General features: G+C 34.7%; 1 long non-coding RNA gene across 1 annotated transcript; it reads left to right on the forward strand.

Moving 5' to 3' along the window:
- Positions 1 to 681: 681 nt before the first annotated feature.
- Positions 682 to 10,016, forward strand: LOC112446650 (uncharacterized). Its single transcript, XR_003034659.2, has 3 exons — positions 682 to 1,086; positions 3,268 to 3,313; positions 8,991 to 10,016. It is a non-coding gene; the product is annotated as an uncharacterized lncRNA (long non-coding RNA).
- The last annotated feature ends 290 nt before the right edge of the window (positions 10,017 to 10,306 follow it).

Below are 10,306 nucleotides of genomic sequence, written 5' to 3' on the forward strand. Positions count from 1 at the left end.
GCTTTTCTCAATTTATTGCTGCAAAAATTATCAAGTGCATTTATAATTTAGAAGTAATTTCAGTGACCCAAAGCAAAAGACTGAGGCTAAAATAATTGCTTGACATTAATAATGTTTTTCAGGCACAGTGTTTTATTCTTTTGTTTGTTATAATTGTTGTCACTTCCTCTAGAGAAAGAAAATTGATCATTTCCTAATCTGAATTCTGACTTGTCTATTATATTACAGAGCTTGAAAAGAGCTTAAGGTAACCTTTCAACAGGAATCTCAAAATAACTTGACTATTTTTATTTGTTTCTCTTACCCAAAGAAAGAAATATCAGATAAAGGGAATGACAAACAGTTCACCTATGTATCTATGATTCATCTCTGTAGTGGGAAAAATGCATAGATGAATATGCTTCAAAAATGTCCTTTAATAAGCAATAAAAATGGCTTATTCTTGAATTTTGCCTCATGAATGTAAAGGCAGCATTCTAGTATACAGTGTCTCTATACACCAACAACTACATTTACATCTATGCCTTTCAGTGGCCAGACCTACCTGTCCATGTTAGACATGGGTCTGAGCCTCAGACTTTTGTCTGTTTGATATCTCTGTGTCTGTATCTGCCAGTCTGTGCTTACCTTCCCATCTATTCAGCCAATTCCCACTGTGGTATGTTTCTGGCTGGCTGGCTCTTTGCCTGTTCCTTATATTGGTCTACTATCCCTGTCTCATTGTCAGCTCTTACTGTCAATCTGTCTTTGTCTGTCAGCCTGTTCCTATTTGCCAATCTGTTGGACTGCGCATATTGCTCTGTAGGTATGTGTCTATCTATCCTTGTTGCTGTTGTTCAGTTGCCCAGTAGTGTTGGACTCTTTGTGACCTCACGGACTGCAGCACGCCAGGCTTCTCTGTCTCTCACCATCTCCTGAAGTTGACCAAGTTCACGACCATTGTATCGGTGATGCTATCCAGCCATCTCATCCCTCTGCTTCTTCTGCTCTCAGTCTTTGCCAGGAACAGGGACTTTTCCAGAGAGTCAGCTGTTCACCTTGGGTGACTAAAACACTGGAGAATCAGCTTTGGCATCAGTTCTGCCAGTGAGTATCCAGGGTTGATTTCCTTTAAGACTGACTGGTTTGATCTCCTTGTTGTCTGTATGTAGCTATGGGCAAATTAAGGTTTTTCTCTTAGTGTAGATTTAGTCTATACCCTGTGGTCTATGTGGGCATTTACCAAAGGTTTAGAGATAGCTATTAGGGGTCACAAAAGGAAAACAAGACTTGCAGCTAAAGATAAATACAACTGTTCTCATTTGCAAATGAGATTACATAATAAGATAAACTCTTCAGAGAATTTCTGTTATGTGTATCCCAGTTCCCAACATTATTCTCAAGATCTAGCCCATCCCTATCCCCACTGACAACCTAGAAATAATTATTTTCTTTTCAGTGTTAATCTTCATTTCTTCAGATAAATTCCACCAATTCTCCTAAAGACTTCATTTTCCTAGAATATTCCCCACTTTGACCTCAAGGGCATAATCCAAGGGAGAAAACAAATCCCTGGCATGATATTTTATAACACATGGATTTTTTGTAAGGAGTAACTTTAAGTAAAAGCAGGGTGGTAGAGAGTTGTAAAGTAATCCAGGGTGGGATTTATTGCTCTAATTCCTATATATTTCAGGGTCCACTTACTAGTGAGAAGATGCTTTTCAATATATTGCTTTGAACTAAAGATCTGTATTTCAAGTCTTCTATGGAGAGCTCCGTTTAAAAAAATGCAGATAAACATGACAATCACAGACATGCACACAAATACCTTCATACATATATTCACGTGTCTACTCGCATACTTCTTAAAGATAAATAAAACAATTTTTAGAGAGACTAAATATAAATGCATACTTAAAAATAATTTAAAAAAAAGAGAGGGGCCACAGTTATCCACCAGTCCCTTTGAAAATATGTGAAGGCATTTTATTTTAGGTTTGCTCTACAATAACTAGGAATCTACCAGAGCCTAAAATAACAGGGCCTATTATAATAAACTCTTAAACAATAAGTGTTTTATTAATGTTCTTCATGTAAAGAAACCTATACTTTAATTACTAGAAATTACAGCTAAAAGCTGGAAATAGCTTTTTTTTTTTTTTAACATTGATTCACTTTGGCATGTGACTGACAGCCTTCCACTTAATTATGATTACATTTCTTTAGTAGGAATAGGAACATAAACAACAAGGATTCAATTGTGCAAACAGGGTGATGGGAGAATAATTTATGAAGTAGGTCAGCTGTCCTTACATCACAAGGGAGTGCTGGCCTACTTTTCTTTTCAAAGATGTTCTACCAATTCAAATTTGGCTAGAAAATACATTTCAGTTCTATACAAACACTGAAAATATATCACATGTATTGATGAAATTAAAAAGGACAACCTAGGTACACAACATATGTTTCTTAAAATTAAAGCAGAATTGCCACCTGGCAAAGTTTTCACTCAAACAGGTTCTTATACAAACACATTCAAATCTACTACCTGTTGATACTGTTAAAATAACCAGAAATAATGGAGCATGTATAACCGTTTGTCAGTTTAGTTTTTCATGGATTTCTGCATCTAACAGGGATTACTAAAATAAGCATATTAACATATTCACATGCAAAATTAAATATAAATTTCCTGTGTTTCAAAATTGTACCATTTTGTTCTTTAGATTTGTCTAACAATAAAACTAGTTTTTTTAAATCCATACTCTCTCACTATATATTTTAAGGAGAAAAAAAGTCCTAAATCATATTGTCTATAAGAAAAGACACACAGAAATAACATAACTAGAGAACCACCATACCTACTTCATTCACATAAAATGTAGGATTAAAATAAGCACTGTATCATTCCCCCTGTCTTTCACCTGAATTGCTACTTGATAAGTACTTTCCCAACATTTTCATAGCTGTTTCTAGAGTAAACATGAAACTCTGCCATAATCTGAGAGCCATCATGGTAGAGTGGTTACATGACAGACTCTGGGCCACAGATCCTATATCCAAACATTTACAAGTCATCTAAGTTATTTATGCTAAATACCCATGGCAGTTGTTTCTTCTGTATGTGTTCCAATTTCCTTATCTGTAAAATGATTATAACAGCAGTTACTTTGCAAGATTGTTGGTAGGATAATCATGAAAAAATGTATGTTAAGTGTTTAGAATAGCTTACAGATGTACTCAACAAGTGCAAACTGCTATTATTATTATATATATTTTTTTCAGATGCTGTTCTACCACTAGGACTTGAAAGGGCCATTTCAGAGTGAAGGTAAAATACTCTAATCAAAATACTTTTTCATTAACTTGAGGTATTTGGAAGAATTTTAGCAGAAGGAAAGGGCCAAGGTACATTTTTAGGCTAAAAATCAGTGATGCCCTGTAAACTATCACATGCAAGAACATGGAAGTCAGGACTATCTTTTGCCCAAACTTTGGAAGGCTTTGAAAGCTCTCTTGTTTTCTAGAAAAAGGGTTGGGAAACTGTGCTTATGGACAAATATGGCCCCTAAGAACATTTGTTTTTATTGGTTCTCTGTTTTGCATTACATTTTTAAAGCATGAATAGGGAGAAGGAAAGGAGGAAAAGGAAGGATATATGACAGAAACTTCATGGGGTCCACAAAGTCTAACATGTTTGCTACTGCTACTGCTAGGTCACTTCAGTCGTGTCCGATTCTGTGTGACCCCATAGACGGCAGCCCACCAGGCTCCCCACTCCCTGGGATTCTCCAGGCAAGAACACTGGAGTGGGTTGCCATTTCCTTCTCCAATGCATGAAAGTGAAAAGTGAAAGTGAAGTCGCTCAGTCGTGTCCGACTCCTAGCGACCCCATGGACTGCAGCCTGCCAGGCTCCTCTGTCCATGGGATTTGCCAGGCAAGAGTACTGGAGTGGGGTGCCATTGCCTTCTCCCCTAACATGTTTACCTGTATTAATTTACTAGGGTTGCCATAACAAAGTACCATACACCATAGACTGGGTGGCTAAAGGAACAGAGTAGTTTTTTCTCTCACAATTATAAGATAGAAGTTGAGATCAAGTTTCAGGGGGGTTGATTTCTTCCAGGGCTTCTCTCCTTGGCTTATAGATAGCCATCTTTTCCCAGTGTCTTGTGTGAATCTATGCCCAAATTTCCTCTTCTTATTGAGACACCTGTCATATTTGATTAGGAATCCCCCTAGTGACCTGACGTTAACTTAATTATATCTCTAAAAAATTCTATCTCCATATGTAGCCACATTACAAGGTACTGGGATAACTCCCAGTAAGCCTATGAATTTTGAAAGTCTCTCAGTCGTGTTTGACCTTTTTGAACCCATGGACTTCAGCCTGCCAGGCTCCCCTGCCCATGAAATTCTCCATGCAAGAATACTGGAATGGGTTGCCATTATGAATTTTAGGGAGAGACAATTCAGCTGATAATTCTTATTAGTACACCTTTCATAGAAGAAAGCCTCCACTCGAGAAGCCTGTGGAAGTTGTATCTGCCACAAGACAACCATGTTTTCTTTCTGCTTCCTTTATACAAAATAGACATCAGGAGAGAATTACTAAGCTTAAGAATTTACTAGGAAAAAAACATCTCAAGGGACTGTGGCTAAGCTTTTTAAGGTTAGGTCAAAGGAGTAGGGATTAGTAAACAAGAATATTTACTCGGAGGAAGCTAGATGTAGGAGAAATATGTAGGTGAACATGAATTTGGGACCTTCCCCCTGGGACCCCTCCCCCACCAAAGGTAGCCTGATAACCTAACTGAATAACTGGAAACCCAATATCAGGAGTGGGTGTGCAGATGGTGATGTCATAAGAGAAACAGTAATACTTATTACCATTTATTAGCATAGTTGACCCTTGAAAAACTTGGGGCCTAGGAATACCAGCCCTCAAAGCAATCAAAACTATGCATATAACTTACAGTTAAGCCTCCCATATACATGGAGGAAGTTTCCTTCATATCTTCAGTTCCACTTTCTTGGATTTAACAAACCATGGATCATGTAGTACGGTAGTATTTACTAATAAAAATAGATCTACATATAAGTGGACCTGTGTAGTTCAAATCCGTGTTGTTTGAGGATCAACTCTGTACTTATGAACAAGCCCCTGTAATACTATTTTACAACATTGTCATGTATTCTACACCACCATGTGACCATTATTATTATTCTTACACACATGCATTAGAAATTAGAAAACTGAGTTGAAATTAGAATATAGATTCTAATCTCCTTTAAGTACTGGGCCAAAATATCTGAAATTGACAATGAAAAAACAATAGAACTTCAAGGGTCATCTGGAAAACGAAGTCAGATACCCAAACCTTCACCTTCTCCTTACTGACAAGTAAATTCACAGATATAAAACAGGATTGGTACAACAGACCCTGACCAAAAAACAAAAAAAGAAGAATAGTTTCTCAGCAGGTACTTGCTTTTGCATCCACATTTTGATCTAGTTAGAATGTTGTCATGCACTTTGAAAATAATTACTTGGTGGTTCCTTTTTATAAGAAGACTTTTATACATCTATTTCCAAATTCCAATACAAATCCAGATATATACAGATATATAAGACCAATTTATATTATGCTTAATTTTCCTCTCTATATAATTTAGGATATTAAAGTAGGCTTTCTGTACATGCTTAATTCAATATGAAATGTATCTGAGAAATTCAGACTCAGGATTTTTCAGCAGTCTTGTCACCTAAAGAAAACAGCTTCTAGCTTGGATTTGCAACCTATTTTTGTAAAGATTCAGACTCACAGTTAAGGTCAACATCTGGCTGGATTTAATATTTGCATTTTAACATTTTCACTCTCATTAAAAATTGTTTAGCATTTTTTCAAAGCAAAAGCTATCTTTTATTTTAATAAAAGTTTTCATATATTTGTTCCATGAGGGGTGGATTTGCATGCTTGAACTACCATATGCAGTTGGAATTTGAGGCCATCTCACTAGACAAGTCATTATAGCAAAGTAAATGCAAATGAAAGGGGCAAAGGGCACATTAAAATGAGCAAGAGGATTTAGTGTTTTGTCTTCTATTTCCATATCTTTTGGGACAAGGGAAAAGTGGGAAAATGAGATATAGTTCTATCTTTTTTCTCCAGTAAATCATGATTTATTTAGCAATTTGAAAGCCATGGGGAATATGCCAACTAATTTCTCAAACTAATCTTGAATTTAGTAATTTTGCTTTAGTAACTTTATAGAGAACTTTAGTGCCAAGTAATAACCACATAACCAATGCATTATTTTGATTACTAAAACTGTATAACAAATGAACATATGCATATACACACATCATTGAAGAAAGAGTCACACTGATTTCAAATGGAACATTCTGTATGTGAAATTATAATAAAAACAGGTACTGTTTATCAAGCATATGTTGTGCACAAACTCTGTGTTTGTTACTTAATGTGCCTGATCTTTACTACCCACAAGAATCTAAAAAGTAGACACCATTATACCACCTATGAGACAGAGGTATGGAGGAGATGATTAACCTACACAGATTTGCTTAACAGATTTAAACCTAGTTTGTCTTACCTACAATTCAGTGTTCTGTCTTCAGTGACACTTTAACATATAAAACAGAGTTAAGGGAGAATTTGAAAACATCTGTATGACTAGTCTGGAATCTTCAGTAAAGGTGGATGAAAATTATTGACTGAATATAGGACTGTCCATGCCTTACACGCATATAAGTAGCTACTAAAGAGTCAGGTGTAATTGCTTTCCTCTGTGGGCACCAATTAGAAATCTTGAATATTAATAAACTGGCTGATTTGTGAGAAATATCAGTATGTATTTTCTTTCTACATATGCTTTTAAGCACCAAACATTTCATGGGCACTCAATAAATATTAAATATTTAACAGCAGCTAATAAAATGAAATTATGGCAATATATTTTACAATTAACTCATCATAAGATGAAATAAAAAACAAATTTTAGCACTAGACCTGGAAGATGAGCAGATTTAGATAGCCGAATAAGTGAATGAACCCTCTAGGGAGGTAAAAGACATTAACATGTTGCAGTAGAAAAAGTTAACAGGAGGTTAAAACAAAACAAAAAAATTCCAATCTGAAAAATGAAACTCCTCCTCCTTATTTTCAGATTTCTTATATTCATCTAACATCTAAAATGTAAATTAAGGGATATATTTCTAAGCTGTTTTCATTTCTGCCCCATACTCAAACATGAAGTGAATATATTTCATTATTTATTGGTATTATCTTACTCTAAAAGAACATAAATTATGTTCCCTTATATTTTTTCCCTTACTTATGCCCTCTTTTGCACACAGTCTGAGATTTTCAGAAATGCTAATTGTGATAATAATTTTAAAAGAATGTTAAAAAATGTTAAATTACATTATCCTTTGGCATACAAAACTCAGTGAATGATGAAAATGAGACTCCGAAGTGTATGCAGTTTCAGAGAGCACATTTCTGGAAATTTAAATTAGAGATACAAGCTATTGGGCAGAAATCAGGCTGGAAGCAAGCTCACTTTTTTTTCTTAAGTGAGTGGAGAAAAAATGTTCCATAAAAGAGAGAGAAAACTTGTAAAATGGAGCAATCCATAGGGAAACCTTAATTTAAGCCCCTATTTCTCAATTCTTGGAAGATTAATGAAAAAAGAAGCACTTAAACATACTCTTTGAGGACTCTATCTCCTTTTTCGTTTCCACTTTTGGCTTTTTACAATCCCTCTGAGGATAAGAGAGAATGAACTTAAAGTTGCTATTTGGGTGACTCATTCCTTCTCTGTTTCCTTTAAGCTTCTAATAGTCTCTCAAATGCTCCAAAGAAATTAGAACACATTTAACAAGTGCTTTCCTGAAGTTCAGCCACCATTTCCTCTCAAGTCTGTGATTAACCCATTGATGGGTCCACGAAGTCTGTGCAACAGTCCACAAATCCTATGCTGCAGGTCACATGCACTGCTCCTCTACCTACCCTAATAGTCATTCCTGACATGGAAAAATATCAAAGCCACAGTAGGTATCACTGAGTGAATTCACACAATAATAAATCACTTAGATGTGTCAAAAGCCCTCATACAATATTTTAAAATATTTCTTCAGTTTTCATAAACTCACTGTCATTACTACGTGCTTACTTTCTGTCTTACATTCCCACCCACTCTGACATAGAACAACCCCCTACAAATACATTCTTAACTTTCAGGAACCATGCACGGAAGTCACCCCTTTCTGTTTTAATATTTCACAGTTAGATTCTAGTTTAGGATAAGGTTTTCTCTATTTTTATTAGTTTAATAAACATTCAGAAGTTTGTCAGCTTTTAAAATTTTACTCTGCTAGTTTCATGTTTTCTATAAATGTATTGAGGCTTTCACTTCACAGAACAAAGTTGGATAATAAATCTTTATAGTATGTGTATTTAACTAAAATTAAAGCAATTTATCTTAGTATGATGATTCCAAACTCAAAAATATAGAGCTGAAAGTCAACAAAGTACACTGATATAATATTCTCAGGAATACTTCTGCTAGAGTTTCTTTAAATACTCTTGTCATTCATATATTCAAATGTCATAAGCATCCACAACATCAAAACCAATAGCAGCATTTGAGACAAAGTTTTGTATTTTGGAATACATGGATAAAATATCATGATTATGTAAAAAGAATAAAACATGTATAAGGTTAAGTAAGTTTCCAAAGTCTTATTCCCCTTTATTATATAGTGCAGCTATAAAAGAAAATCCTCAAGAGAATTCATATGAACTTATGATAATGAAGCCTGCAGCACGGTTTGTTTTTGTTTTGCCTGTTTTTGCTGATAATGCAATTCAAACTATACCCTACTAATCTTTAGTACAGGAATCAGATAATTCACCTATAAACATGCAGCCATAAAGTGTCATTCTTTAGTCAATACAGACTAAGATCTTTCTATTTTTCACAGGTTTGGCTCCCCAGCTCATTAGATCATTACCTGATAAACAGGAAAAGGGTAATGAATTGAGAAAATAACTACGTACCTTCAGAGAAAACCTGCCCGATAACAACAATCCATTAGAAAACTGGCAATATCCTCTGATCTATTGCCCGCAAAGCTATGACTTGATGGAGAGTTTCATTCCCTGGGCTCAGTTCTCCAGAAGAAAATCAGCACAATTTAAATATTTCTTGGAATGTGACAGCTCTCTAGATCTCCGGTTGCATTCTGTTCCCTAGGGACGACAATCTGGTGTTCCTGTGTGCATAGAGCAGTGAAGATGAATTGAATACGCTTGAGATAAATTAGGAATGGCTAAGTTAAAACTGTCTCTGCTCCAGACTCTCTCATCTGCAGTCTGTAAGCCTGTTTTTCTGTGAAAAAGCTAGATGGCAGGCTGCCTCAGTAAGTTCTTCCTAAGCGACACAGAGCATTTTCAATGAAGAAAAATTCTCCCATTATCTAAGCTAATGTGACTGCTGCTAAATCTAGTTTTTAAAGTGTCTACTGGCATGGAATTCATTTTCACTATTGCTTTCTTTCAAACTACAGTCTGGAATCCATACTATCCTCATATATACATTTCTATCTGAGAGAAACATGTAAAGTTTTTAGCTAACATATTAAATCATATCCCTTTTTGCAGTTTTAAGAATCATTCATGTATAGGGAATGTCCTCTTTATGTCCTAAAACCACTGTATTGAATTTTATAATATTTAGATGGTTTTGTTTTAAATTACAGTACTGAAGATAGATAAATGTATTTTTATTAACACTTATTACTTGTTGCAATATAGAAGTATATCATTTTTAAACATTACTTAAAATGCAGAAGTTAGATAAAAATAAACAAAGGGAATGTAGATCCTTAATATGTGACCACAGGCATAAATATTGACTTTGAATATCCTCCTAAAGGAAATAATATGTTCCCAATAAAACCAAGTTGCATAAATTATTCCCTTCTAAATAAAAGCAAGTGATTTTTGAATTCTGTTTCAGTTGAATGATATGTTGTGATATGACAATTCCTTGTAAATTAGAAAATTATTTTAGAATTTTAATAATATTCTGGAATGAGAGATAGAACACTTTATTTGGAATATTAGCAACACACAAAACATAAGAGGAAGGATCATTGGAATTTTCAGTTCCATTTCTTTATTTGGAATCTCTGTATGAAACAATATTCATATTTTAAAAAAGCATTTAAAAAGCATCATAATCCATTGATATATGGATGTCTCATAAATGTTGGCTAAAATATAGAACTTCATTTTT

Source organism: Bos taurus, chromosome 5 (assembly GCF_002263795.3).
Source record: "Bos taurus isolate L1 Dominette 01449 registration number 42190680 breed Hereford chromosome 5, ARS-UCD2.0, whole genome shotgun sequence".
Lineage (NCBI taxonomy): Eukaryota > Metazoa > Chordata > Mammalia > Artiodactyla > Bovidae > Bos > Bos taurus.